At 38.7% G+C, this 13,867-nt stretch overlaps 1 non-coding gene across 1 annotated transcript; it reads right to left on the minus strand.

The window, feature by feature from the left end:
* Positions 1-837: 837 nt before the first annotated feature.
* Positions 838-970, minus strand: LOC141420507 (small nucleolar RNA SNORA51). The gene has a single exon (XR_012445045.1). It is a non-coding gene; the product is annotated as a small nucleolar RNA SNORA51 (small nucleolar RNA).
* Between the last annotated feature and the right edge of the window lie 12,897 nt (positions 971-13,867).

The following is a 13,867-nucleotide window of genomic DNA, read 5'->3' on the forward strand; positions in this document are numbered from 1 at the left end:
TCTGTTCTAAGTCCTGGCCCACAAAATCATGAAATTTAATTGTGTCCCACTTTAAGTCACTATGTTTTGGGGCTATTTATTATGCTTCAACCACAAAAGCCTTGCCACTCTTAAAGCAATCACCAGTAATTCTCTAAAATATCAAAAATCCTGTGTTCAAATCCCAAATAATCTTTAAGTGTCCCTTATTTATTTATTTATTTGTGACAGAATCTTACATGCAACTCAGGCTGGCCATGAATTTGTGATCCTTCTGCTTCACATTCTTCAGTGCTGGGCTTACAGGTGTGCTCCACCACACACAGCTACAAATATTCTTTACTCTCATTTTTAAAAAATCATTTTGTTTTAATTGGTATCTAAGTAAATTCCATTGGTAGTAATTAATTTTTATATTTCTCTCTCAAGTCTTTCAGTCTATTGGTTTTCTGTACTCCTGCCATCTTCAAATTATTTGTGTAAAAAAGTGGTCTATTTGTTCTCAAGAGTTTCCCATTATCTATACTTTAATATCATTTTGTATATTCTCCTATTACCTGCCATTTCTGTAAGTTAGAAATTAGACCTAGAGGCTTGGTCTGTGTCAAGTTTGATTTTTTTTTTTTTTTGGCAAGACTAGTTCATAAGTGCTATTGCACAATTCTATCAGAAGGCATATCATGTCAAGTTGCTTCTTGTTCTGTGATTTTAATAGTCATTGAGAATTATTGCCTTGCAAAATAGAGATATCACTTAGCTGTTACTATACAAGATTAAAGTATCTCAGCAGTGTACAATAGCAAGTACTTACTTTGCTCGTTTTCCCCCCCCCCACCACCACCACCACTCACACACACCCCATGTGTCTGCATTCACAATAAGGTCCAGGCACCAGGCCTGGGGCTGAGGTGTGTATGGGGTAGGTTTATTTTGCCTCCTCTTCTATACAGTCTTGAGTAAGAACACAGCCTGTTATAAGTACCAGGAGGCCATTAGTTCACTTATTTATCATCACTTTCACTTCATTTCTTCAACACAACAAGTCATATGGCAAACCCAAAGTCAAGAGGTGGCAAAGTACTGCTGCCTCCAGTGGGTGGTGGGCAGTCAACCTCCAGGCTGAAATGCCTATGCATAGGCAATGACAAGGCTTTACCTAGCAGGTCTCATGGAGGGAAGCTGCCAGTGCATCCCAATCTCTGCAGGGAGGTACACTAAAGGACTCATACCTCCTCAGGCCAGCCATGTTCCCTTGTATTAGCCCAGGAGCCTCCCTCTGGAGGTCTCTTTACTGAGGGCCTCAGCTGAGGTCTTCCCAGGTGCATCTTCCAGAATTCGCTTTTTGTGGACCTTGGCTGAGGCATTCTTCTGCACTTTGATTGTTATACTTTTGTACTCTGAGCCCTTCCCTTTATCTCTCCTTCTTGTTGCTCCTGGGTCTATAAAAAAGCAGGAGCCTTTCATTCAGAGCTCCCTAGCAGCAAGATTTCTTGTCTGCACTTGCATCTATCTGACCCTAGCCTGGTGTTGTTCCATGGGAAATCTGAAACACCAGGACAGGTGCCTTTCTCTTTTGCCTCTTGGTGGCATAAGAAAATGCCAGTGAATGCATAACACTGAATTGTTGCTTTCAGTTTAGGTTGAGTCCTAATTGACTACCACGAGCCTAGTGGCTCCGGAGGATGGTATTGCAAAGTTACATAGAAAGTGGATATGAGAAGGGGTGAAGAATTGAATCAATACCAGTCTATCAGAGTGAGAACCCACTATTATTTTTCCTTTATTAATTAACTAGAGTATTTCTATAAAAGGAATTTGGTCAATTTTTCTAGTCAGCTAATACTTAGAATTTTAGAAAGGTGACAAGTGAGTCTCATTGGATTTTTAAAATATTAATTTATGGATTTTAAATATATTTAATGTATTCAATCTGTTTTACTTACTGTCCTGATTATTGCTTAAGTTCTCCCATCTTTTACCAGTATAACTCATGAAGTTGCTCCTGAATCTTTTTACCATAGCCACAGTTGTCTTTCATAGCTTCCTTGTTTCTGGTAGTCAGGATATCCCTGACCTGAAATGAAGCATTTGGCACATTAATTTTTTAATGTATGGAAAGATCTGGTGATAGATGGTGAACTTACTTTTTAATGTATCTGAAGAGAATTTACTTTTAATTGTTGAAAGCTTAGGTAATTTTGTTACCAGGAAAAAAATATGTATAAAAACATGTTTCAAATACTCAGATTAGTTAGTATGGTGGTATTGTTTCCACTGAATTTAAGAAGAAAATCCAAGTCATTTTTGGAGGAAGCTGACTTCAGAGGGAGAAAATTCCATGTTAGCATACATTCCTCTTCAGTCTTGAAGTGGGGGCTACCCGTGTGACATCCTGCTGTCCATACCAAGGACTAGAATTCATCTTTGGCTTTGATAAAGCTTCATGACAATAACTACCTCCCATAGTTGTATTTATTTAATTCATTACTCAACTAAATTCAACAAGTACTGGGTGAGTTCTTGGCATTGAGTAAAAGCAGCCAGCTAAGCTATGTATGAAATGCAGAAGAAAAAGATGAGAAAAAATGAACTCCTTGCTTATGGGAAAACAAGTTAAATTTAGAAACAATTAGATTATGACCCAGGATAATATATAGTTACTGGTTTAAACAAGTGATGCTAATACTTAGTGCTGTAGGTTTTGAGAGAGAGACAAATTAGCTTAGCATGGTCACATTTATTGAGGAGTTATTCCTTGATTCAAACCCTGATGACCGCATGTTGTTGTTTCCATGGGCAAGAACTAGGAACACATGAGCAGTGACAAAGATAGTGGTAACAATGACATGAGGATGGTGGGGACGCCAGCCACCTTGGAGTAGAGGCTTCTGGCTGGGACTACATGGGATGGAATCAGTTTCTTGGCACGTTTCACCATCATGCTGAGGAGATTAGATTTCAGTAAAGCATCTGTCCTCTTCATCTCACCTGCCAAGGTGTTTGCTGTTAACCTCCAGCTAGAATGTTTATTTCTGGAAACAGCAGCATGATTAATGTTGGAAATGAACTAACAGTTTGGAGTGGGAAAGGCAAGACATGGAGAACAGGAATTTAAATGGATGGCAATAAAATGGAGATAGTAAACTCAGAGAGGGAGTCTATTCATTTATTGAGTGAAATTTTTATCAGTGTATATTAATTGTGTATATGAAGTGTATATTAAGAGGTTACACTATAGCGTTTCACACATGTATACATTGTGGATTCATCAGATTAGCCCTCTCTATTGCTGTTTCTTTTGCCCATCCCCCTTTCTCCTATTTTTTGACAGCTTTTAGTGGGTTGCCTTGTGCCATGTGCATACATAGACACAATATGTTTTGGTATTGCTTCCTATCATTTATTTAAAAAATATTTATTGAGTACCTCTGTGCAATGCATGTGCTAGGTTCTGAGATAGTGAACGCTGTATCTTAAGAACCTGTTAATAGTCTGAATAATTGAAGAAGAATCAATAGCTTGATGTAATGACTTAATAATTTACTCCTTAAGAGTGTAATTTCAGATGCGGTGATAGTCCGAGAGAAGATTTTTTTATCACAGCTTTTCCTATCATCTGAAATAATTTCAGACGCCTACTCAGCCACCAATGCATAATGCCTAAACTAAAAAGGAAATTGATTTCCTCCAAACTGTTCATCTCTCTCTGTGCCCTCTCATATTTCCAGCCTGCAAAAGCTCCTAGGAGAATAAAGGAGAAGTAATGACAAGAGTTCTGGTTGTAGATAACGGGTCCAGTGTACTAATGGTAGCCTAGGTTCTCTGGAGCAGGGCCTTCCTTAAGGAAAATTGTCAGAGAGCCTGGGCAATGCAGTCAGTTCATCAATAAATGGCACGTAATTTCCTTCTCTGCTTTGCACACTGATCTAGACACTGGAAATGCAGACAGAAGAAGTTTCTGCATCCATGGAGTTGATGATATTCTTGTGGAAAAACACACATACACTATGCTTTCAGTTAGTGGTAAGTACTATGAAGAAAAGTATATCACAAGGAAGACTGGTAGAAATGTGTGTGTGTCTCTGTGTGTGTGTGTGTGTGTGTGTCTAGGGATGGGGGCGGTTATTTTAATTGAGTGGATTAGAGAAGACCTCTGTAAAGAAATAATGTTGAAATGCTGCAGAAATAGTGTAGGAAAATAGAACAGCAAATGCAAAGGCTTAAGACAGGCAGGGCTAGGAACAGTGAAGGGGAAGCATGAAGCTGTTAATGACCGGAATCTTTCCAGCTTGGGTTAAGTGGTAAGAAAGGTGTTTCAGCCAAGACAAGTTCAATGGAAATATGGGTTATTCGTTATGATATGGGTTGCGGGATGGTTTTGAGAATTGGATAGACATGCTCTGATTCCTATTTTGAGAACTTTCTAGATGCACTTTGGAAAATGAGCTATAGAGAACAAGAGTGGAATCAGATCCATCAGGAGGAACGTTAACAGTCACGTGAGAGGTGATGGCAGTTTTGATTACAGTGTGGGAGTAGAAGTGAAAAGTAGCCAGACTCAAGAGGTATTTTAAAGTTGGAGTGGTAGAACTTGTTGATGAACTTGAGTCTGAAGACTAGTCAAAGAAGGGTGATCTCCTCGATCTGATGGTGAATGGCAGGCCCATGTATTGAAATCATTAAAGAATGGTAAAAGAAGGGATTTGGCACTTGCTTAATAGTTGTTGAATGAAGGAATGAATCAAATAAATAATGGCATTAAAAACCTGAGGTGATGAGGAGGATAAATTGTCTACTTTGTCAATATTATGAGACAGTATGTATATAACAGTCTGAAGTCAGTTTAAGTCATGGAGTTTCTAGACTTTCAAAATTTGTGGAATAGACATCTTTGAATAAATACAGTGCTGAATAAACAGGAGTGATGTAGAAGAAAAAAATTAAACTCATTCAAAGAGAATTAGCACCAGTCCTGAAAGTCAAAATATTTTCAGGGCTTGAAGTAGGAGATAGAAAAAAGAAAACTAGGCATTTTCTTCTAAAACCCCTCTAGCAGCCCTGCTTTTACCTTGGTCATGTTCCTCCATTGGCCGACTACTTTAGAAGTTCAAGGGAGAATGGGCAAGGGATGTTTCATTTGACAGTGTAGAAATAATCAATTGGACACCATGCCTTTAGCTGGAGCAGGGAACTAAAAAATCAGAGTTTTACAGGCTGCCATCAAAATGTAACTTTGGCATTTGGCATATGGTGCCTGATAAGAAAATCACAGCTTTCAATAATTGGCCTGCTTTCATCAATTGGCTTGCTTTCATCTTACACATGAACCTTGATGTAGCTTCACAAGTAAATCATGTTTATAAAAGATGGCAAAGGTGTAATTTCCATTCCTATACTTTCCCTCTAGACTCTAATTGTTAGCATTCTGCCTTACTTGCTTTATCTCTTTATAGTTCTCCTATATAAATATCCATACACATATCCCATTATTGCATTATGAGCTGTTGAACTGTTGAGGAGGAAGTTGAAGTTAGTATAGCTTTCTCCTTTCCTGATATAACTCCTAGCAGCAAAGATTCTCTTATCTTGAACAAGTTCAGTAAATTTAACTTGGATACCATATTACCATCTAGAGCACAGTCCTCATTAAAGATCTACCAATTGTTTCAAAAATATTCCTTTTTAAACATTTTATTTATTAATGTTAACTGATAAAAATTGTCATATATTTATAATAGTGTCATATGTTTATCATGTATGTTTTGAGATATGTGTATGTCATGTAATGGCTAAGTTGAACTAATTAACATACGCATTACTTTGCATACCATTTCCTTTTTTTTTTTATTTGTGTATGTAAAACAAGTTTTATTTATCTAAAGTTTACAGAAAGAGATCACAGCAGCATTGTCCAATGACAGATGGAGTTGTAAGTTTCTAGACCACCCTCAATGGACCTCATAAGCAGGCACACTGTTGTGGATGAGAAGTCTGAGTGACTGGTTACATCAAAGCTTCTGGAAGCTCACAACTTCCCTACAACTACTCTATCTTACACCAAGCTGGAGCAGTTCTACAGGCCTATGCTGTCTGGATATGAATTGGGGGCACTTTCTGAGACAAGTACATTGCATTTAACTTCATAAAATATGTACAAAAATCCCCTTGTGTGATTCACTAAAACACCCTGCTCATTTATCACCCTGTCTCCCTAGGCTCTCACAACCTGGTCCTCCTGCTTCCTGAACTGAGAGCTACAGAACAAGATAGTAGTCAGCTACCAGGATCAAGGTAGCAGGCCTTGAGACCAGATTTATTCTGCATATGTTCATTGTAAGAAAGGAAACAAATATAGGGAAAAAGCAAAAGGGGAAAATATAAACTACCTTCAACAACCCCACTAGAACTATGTAGCATTCACATTTTGTGGGATATTTTTCTAGGCAATTCTAAAGCAAAATCATGCTAGGATACTATGATATATCATTTCTTTTCTGTGTGGTGAGAACATATAAAATCTACTCTTAGCAATTTTCAAGAATAAAATACATTGTTCTTAGCAACAGTTATCATGTTGTACCACAGATCTCTTGAGCTTAGTCCTCCTGTCTAAATGAAATTTTGTACCTTTAACCAATATTCCACCAATAATTCCCCATTCCCTGGTAACCATCATTCTACCTTTTAAAACATTTTTATTAGCATTTGATAGTTATACAGGGAGTTTTGGTGTGACATTTCTCTCTCTCTGTCTCTGTCTCTCATTTGGTTCATCCCCTCCATTATTCTCCCTTCTACCACATTCTGTTCTTAACATAACTTCAACAGGTTTCAGTGTTCCATATTCATACATATATAGAGAGTACATCAACCATATTCATCCTCCTTTACCCTTACCTTCCCACTAGTGCCCTCCTCTGCTGTCCCCTGTTTTGTTCAGTGGGAATTTTGCCTTAGTATTTTACCTGTAAATATATTGTGATTAAATCAGTCTAACCCCCTCCCTCCACTGCTGTTTCTCCTCCCTTCCTCCTAGTATTATTTAACAGTTTTCAGTGTGTTTTATAGTGTCTTGTTCCTACACAGATGTGATACATTTCATTATTATTCACTCTCTATCATTCTTTTCCTCCTCCCTTAGTGTCCTCTAGCAGTCCCACTTTTGGAAACATGTTCTGTTTATAGTTCTATGTACATGTGATCATGTTTGTATTTGTTTTGGATCTATCATTTACATATGAGCAAAACATATGCACTTTGTCTTTCTGAACTTGGCTAACTTCATGATACTCTGCAGTTCCATCCATTTACTTGCAAACAACAAAATTTCATCCTTTTTTATGGCAAAATAAAATTCCATTGTATATAAATACCATATCGTCTTAATCCGTTTATCAGTTTTAGGGTATTTGGGCTGTTTCCATAGGTTGGCTATTGTGAATAGTGTTGCAATAAACATAGGTGTGCAGGTGCCTTTATTGGACACTGGCTTACATTCCTTTGGGAGTGGTATTCCTGGATCATATGGCAGTACTATTTTTAATTTATCAAGGAGACTCCATGCTGTTTTCCATAGTAGTTGTACCAATTTACATTCCCAACAACAGCGTATGAGGGTTACTCTCCCCCCATCCTTGTCAACTTTTGTTGTTGTTTGTGTTTTGATGGTAGCCATTCTAACAGGAATGAGGTGGAATCTTAATGTGGATTTGATTTGCATTTCCTTTAAGGCCAGGGATGTTGAGCATTTCTTCATGTGTTTTTGGCCATTTGGACTTCCTCCTTTGAAAAAGCTCTGTTCCGTTCATTCGCCCATTTCTTCATTGGGTCATTGATTCCTTGAGAGTTTAGGTTTTTGAGCTCCCTGTAAATTCTGGATATTAGTCCCTTGTCAGACATAGTTTCTCCCATTCTGTGGGCTGTCTTTTCAGTCTGGTGACTGTTGCCTTTGCTGTGCAGAACTTTTTAGTTTCATGTAGTGCCATTTGTCAATCCCTTCTCTTAGTGTTGAGGCACTGCATTTCTATTTGGGAAGTTATTGCCTATGCCTGTAATGTTCCTGTGTATTCCCTATTTCCTGCACTAGTTTCAAGAAAGTTTCAGTCCTTATGTTAGGGTGTTTAGTCCATTTTGAATTGGTGTTTGTACAGGGTGAAAGATGTAGGTCTAGTTTCAGTCTTTTACATTCAGCTATCCAATTTTCCCAGCAAAATTTGTAGAAGGGGCTGTCTTTTCTCCATCGGATGTTTTGGGCACTTTTGTCAAAAATCAGGTGGCTGTAGCTGTGTGGATTTTTGTCTGCATCTTTTATTCTGTTCCATTGGTCTTCTGTTTTTGTGCCAGAATCAGGCTGTTTTTATTGCTGTGGTGCCATTCCACTTTCTCCTTCTGAGTTCAACTTTTTTTAGATGGGTTTGAAGCTTTTCATCTATGCTTTCTTCTATGAGATTTATAGTTCTGGGCCTTAATTTTAAGTTGCTAATCAATTTTAGTTGACTTTTGTATATGGTATGGGAATGTCTGATTTATTCTTCTGCATGTACATACCCAGTTATCTCAACATCATTTATTGATGAGATTGTCCTTTCCCTAGTATGAGTGTTTGGCATCTTTGTTGAAAATCAGTCGCTGTGAGTGGATTTACTCCTGGGTCTTGCATTATGTTCCATTGGTCTATAGATCTGTTTTCATGCCAGTTCTATGGTGGTTTTTTTGTTGTTGTTTTTTTAAAATGATACTGGGGTTTAAATTCATGCTTGCAAGGCAAGCTACTCTACCTCTTGAGCCATGCCTCCAGCCCTCGATGCTGTTTCAATTATGTATCACTGAAGTATAAGTTTAAATTAAGTGGTGTGGTGCTTTGTTTGTTTTGCTTAAGATACTTTTGGTACTCAGACATTTGTGCTTCCATATGAGTTTCAGGATTGCTTTTTCTATTCTGTGAAAAGTGACATTGGAATTTTGATACAGATTGCATTGAATCTATATATCACTTTGGATATTACGGACATTTTAATAACATTAATTTTCCAATCCATAAACGTGGACTGTCTTTTCAATGATTTGCGTCTTCTTCAGTTTCATCAATGTTTTCTAGTGTTTAGCATACAGGTCATTTTTTCTTTTTTGGAGGTACTGGGGTCTGAACTCAGAGCCTTGTGCTTGCTAGGCAAGCACTCTACCACTTAAGCCATGTCCTGAACCCTTTATTTCCTTAGCTATTTTTCAGATAGAGTGTTACATTTTTTGCCAAGGCTGGCTTCAGACTGTGATCCACCTACTTAAGCCTCCTGCATAGCTGGGAATACAGATGCACACCACCACACCCAGCTTTTTGGTTGAGAAGGGGTGTCACTTTTTTCCTGGATGAACTGCAATCATCCCAATCTCTGTCTCCCAAGTAGCTCATAGTAAGGCATGAGCCACTGTGCTCAGCCTTCAATATACAGGTCTTTTACCCCCATGGTTAAATTTATTTGTATTTTTTGTAGCTATTAAAAATAAAATTATTTTCTTGATATCTTTTTTTGAAGTTTATTGTTAGTGTATGGAAACACTATAGATTCTCATATGTCTGTTTTGCAGTTTGCATTTTTACCAAATCTGTTCATTATTTCTAGCAGATTCTTTGGTGGAGCTTACAACATTCTTGATCACATTTTTCTTCTGATCCTTTCCATTGCGTTTAGTTGTCACTTACGACACATTTCATGCTTGCTCTTTCTTCCTAAATCTGTGCCTTTATGAGCTTTAGGTTAAGATGCAGTTCTTTCACACCCGTATTTAGGTCAGTAAGCACCACTTATTTTAGCATGTGCTTCATGGTGAGCATTACATTAAGCCAGAAGAAGACAAAAAGAAGTAGAGTTGAAATTTCCTATCGTGCCATCTCTTGGAGAGCAGTATTGCCATTCATGAAATGATGAGGTTCTAGCTCCAAGGTAAACACAGTCAACTGTAAAAGAAGCTGTGAGTGGTCAAGGAATTAGAGAGAGGGACGGGATGGAATGAGGGAGAAAGGAAGGAAGGAAGAGAGGGAGGGAGGGAGGGAGGAGGGAAGGAAGACAAGGGAGGGAAGCTGAGCATGATGGCTCATGCCTGTAATCCTAGCTCAGGAGATGGAGATTAGGAGGATCTCAGGTTTGAGACCAGTTCAAGAAAAAAAAAAAAGTTAGCTAGACCACATCTCAACCAATAAGCTGGGTATTGTGTTTCACACCTGTCATCCCAGCTATGTGGGAAGACACAGGTAGGAGGATCATTGTCTAAGGCCTATTTTGGAAAAGTGAGTCTCTATCTGAAAAATAACCTAATAGCAAGAAGAGCTGGAGGTGTGGCTTATGTGGTAGGGCACCTGCATAGCAAGTGCCAGGCCCTGATCACAAACCTCAACACTGCCAAAAGAAAGGAAAGGGGAATGGTAAAAAAACAGAGGGGGGGGGGGAGGGAGAATGGAAAGAAAAGGGAAGGGAAGGAGAAGGGGAGGGAAGTGGAAGGAAAGGAAAGTGGAAGGGAAAGGAAAAATACTGCAGGGCCAGTTTTAGCCCGTAACTCTGTGTGGAGTATTGCTTTTCTAGATTAGATACTGAAGAGGGGTACAACCTGTTCACCGAAACTTTTAAAAATTCCCACGAGTCTATGGTGGCCTGTGGGTGAGAATCGTTGTAATCGAATCTGAAGTCATTATAGTAAGCAAAAACAGCTGCTCATCCTTATGCATTTTTTCTGATATGGTTGGCATGTTTCTGATTACGACTTAGAGATACTAATATTGACCTCACTTTATATATTTATTTTTGCTTTTTTGTATGTGTTTTTGTTTTGTTTTGAAATAGGCCTCACTATGTAGCCCATGTTGGCCTCAGTCTTCCTGCCTCAGCCTCCCAAGTGCTGGAATTAAATTGTGACCCACAACCCAACTCAACTTCATTTCATTTATTATTTTTTGTTTTTTTGGAGGTACTGGGGTCTGAACTCAGCCCCTCATGCTTGCTAGGCAGGCACTCTACCACTTGAGCCATTCTGCCAGCCTTCAACTTCATTTTAAATGAGGATTCTCTGCAGATGGAATCCTCCAGAAAGACTTCAGTTTATTGAGCAGTAAATGTGTGAATAAAATATCTTTTCATGCATTGAGCAAGGTATCTCAGCCTCAGCATTACTGACATTTTGGGCTGGATAATCCATCATTGTGGAGACTTTCCTGTGTATTATAGCATGTTTACCTGCATGTCTTACCTCCACTGGCTAGATACAAGTCACACCTTACCCATGGTGTCAACCAAAATGACTCCAGATATTGCTAACTGTCCTTTAAGGGGTAAAATCAACCCACTGAGAACCAGCACACTAGACTGAGCTCCTCAGGGATAAAGGTGATTTCTAATTTATTTATTATTTTGTGTCAAGTACCATGCTGGGCACAGACTAGGTACATGATAGAGACTAATGAATTTAAAGCATGGGATTTCTCATTTGCCCAGTATTCCTACTATGTTCACCCTGATTTTTATGCATTAGAAATTGTCTCGGGGATTGAATGAGGAAAGGTGGGGTGGGCCTTTGCAATCTTTATAATGAAACTGCATTTCCGTTGAAGTTCAAAGTCCAGGTGGACCAAGTGACTATAAAGCATAGGTAAATCACTGTGATCTGCAATTAGCTTCAGAAGGTATATTCTTTTTTATTTATTTAAGGAAAAAGATCACTGACAATTTAAGTCTAGCAGGGAAGGTGGTAGAATGAAGGCAGCTGACATATCCCAGCCAGGGAAAGTCTGGGTGGAATATGCCAGGGGGCTGGGTTTAATGCACATGATGGTGTGATTCCTCTGTCTCTATGAGGAAGAATGAAGGCTCAATCATGCTGCTTGATTAGAGACCTCATTTGAGCTAAAACAATTAGGAAAAATGCCTGACCTTATTTTTTTGTCACACAAGGGAGTTGTAGGAAAAAAATTTTTTTGTAAAACCACCACACTTAAAATTCTGTCATAATCTGATGTGAGATATTGACATGGGCAGGCTGGGTAAGGGGTGGACCATGGCTGTATTGGAACTCTGGGCTCAGTTTTGCTGTGTACCTAAAATTTCCTTTAAAAAGTATTTAAGAAAATCTTAATATCTACTGAAATATTAATCATTAGTCTAGTGGACTCTAATGACATTCAAGATTTTTCCCTATTTCATAGGTCTTTCTCTTACACTAATGACTTCAGAAATCATATTGACTCAGTGATGTGTTGTTCTCACTTGAAGCTGTCGCCTTGAAAGTGACATTAATGAGGTAAACTCCTGGCAGGGAGAGAAGCTGAAATTAAGTTTCTCTAAGATGAGAACTTCGTGAGAGATTTTGCTGCCTAATCTTCTAACCGTGTACAAATTCCTGGTGTTTAAAGCTCCTATTATGTATCTTAATTGAATTACAGTTCAAATACCTTGAAAGCACAATAAAGATGACTTTAGATGGAGCAGCAGCATTCTAGGTATTTTAGATTTTGCAAGGTTGAACTCTTAAAGTGTAGCCTAACAATATCTTAATATCCACATACACAATAGCTCACTGTTAATAAGACCCAGGTAGGTGCCCATTGTTCATACCTGTAATCCTAGCTGCATGGTAAACAGATCGGGATGACTGTGGTTCAAGGTCAGCCTAGGGTGGGGTGGGGGATCAGGACCCTATCTCAACAGAAAAAAGCTGGGTGTAATGGTGCACATCTATCATCCCAGACATGGTAGGAAGCATAAAACAGGAAGATCAAGGTCCAGACTGATCTGGGCAAAAAGTGAGACCCTATATCCAAAATAACCAGAGCAAAAGGGTTAGAGATGTGTCTCAAGCAGTTGAGTGCCTGCCTAGGAGAGGTAAAGCCCTGAGTTCAAACTCCAGTACTGCAAAATGAATAAACAAACAAATAAACAATAAAATAACAAGACCCGGAGATATGAAAGGATCCTTTCAGGGGCAAATTAAGGATATTCTGAATAGGATTTATCCTCTCCTACTTTTTGCAAAGCAGTTTTTTTTTATTTTCCCTTTTTTTCATCTATTTATTTAGGGACAGGGTCTCATTATATAGCCCAGTTGGCCTTAAACACTTGATCCTACTGCCTTATCCTCCCAAATGCCTGGAGTAGAGGCATATGGCACCGTTATTAAATCACCCCACTTCTGAGCTTGAAGTAGCCACCTATTGCTCTTATTCAGTTATTCTCCTGCCCTCAACCTAGACTAGTTGACTTATGTCAGTCTGTTTATTTCTCCACATTTCCCTGACCCCCTAACAAGTCCAAGGTGCCACCATCTCTCTGGACTTCTCCAACAAACTTCCCCTTAAGTTTCTTTTTATAAAACCACTTAAGTAGAATATTATCACTCCTTTGCCCAAGATCTGTTAGTGGCACCCATTGCACAAACAATGACATGGAGACTTTTTACCAAGATCCTCAGGGCTGTACATGTTGGCTGCTGCCTACCTCTCCAGTCCCATTTCCTATCTCCTTTGCCCATAAGGCTTTAGACATAGTAGTCTTTTTTCTTAAACCCAACTATTGTTTCCTCCACTTGGATTATTCTTCCCACTGCTCTTTGCATGACTGGCTCAATGTCAGTATTCACAATAGTCATCACCATAGTGTCACCATGAAAGAAGAGATCCATGAAAACTGTATTCTCCTAGCTACTTTCTCATCCCCAGGTTTATCTTTCTCAGAGCATTTGTCTCAATCTAGCTTTAGTTAGTTATGTACTGTTTGTTTATTTAGTGTCTATTTTCCACCTCTAGAAAGTAACTTCTTGAATATTTGTTTTGTTTATTGCTGTATCTCAAGTGATTTGACGTTAAAGTCATCCTAGAGAGGCCAGTGCTTTGAATAGAGCATAGTCC

The sequence above is a fragment of the Castor canadensis genome, unplaced genomic scaffold (assembly GCF_047511655.1).
Source record: "Castor canadensis unplaced genomic scaffold, mCasCan1.hap1v2 HAP1_SCAFFOLD_291, whole genome shotgun sequence".
Classification (NCBI taxonomy): Eukaryota; Metazoa; Chordata; class Mammalia; order Rodentia; family Castoridae; genus Castor; species Castor canadensis.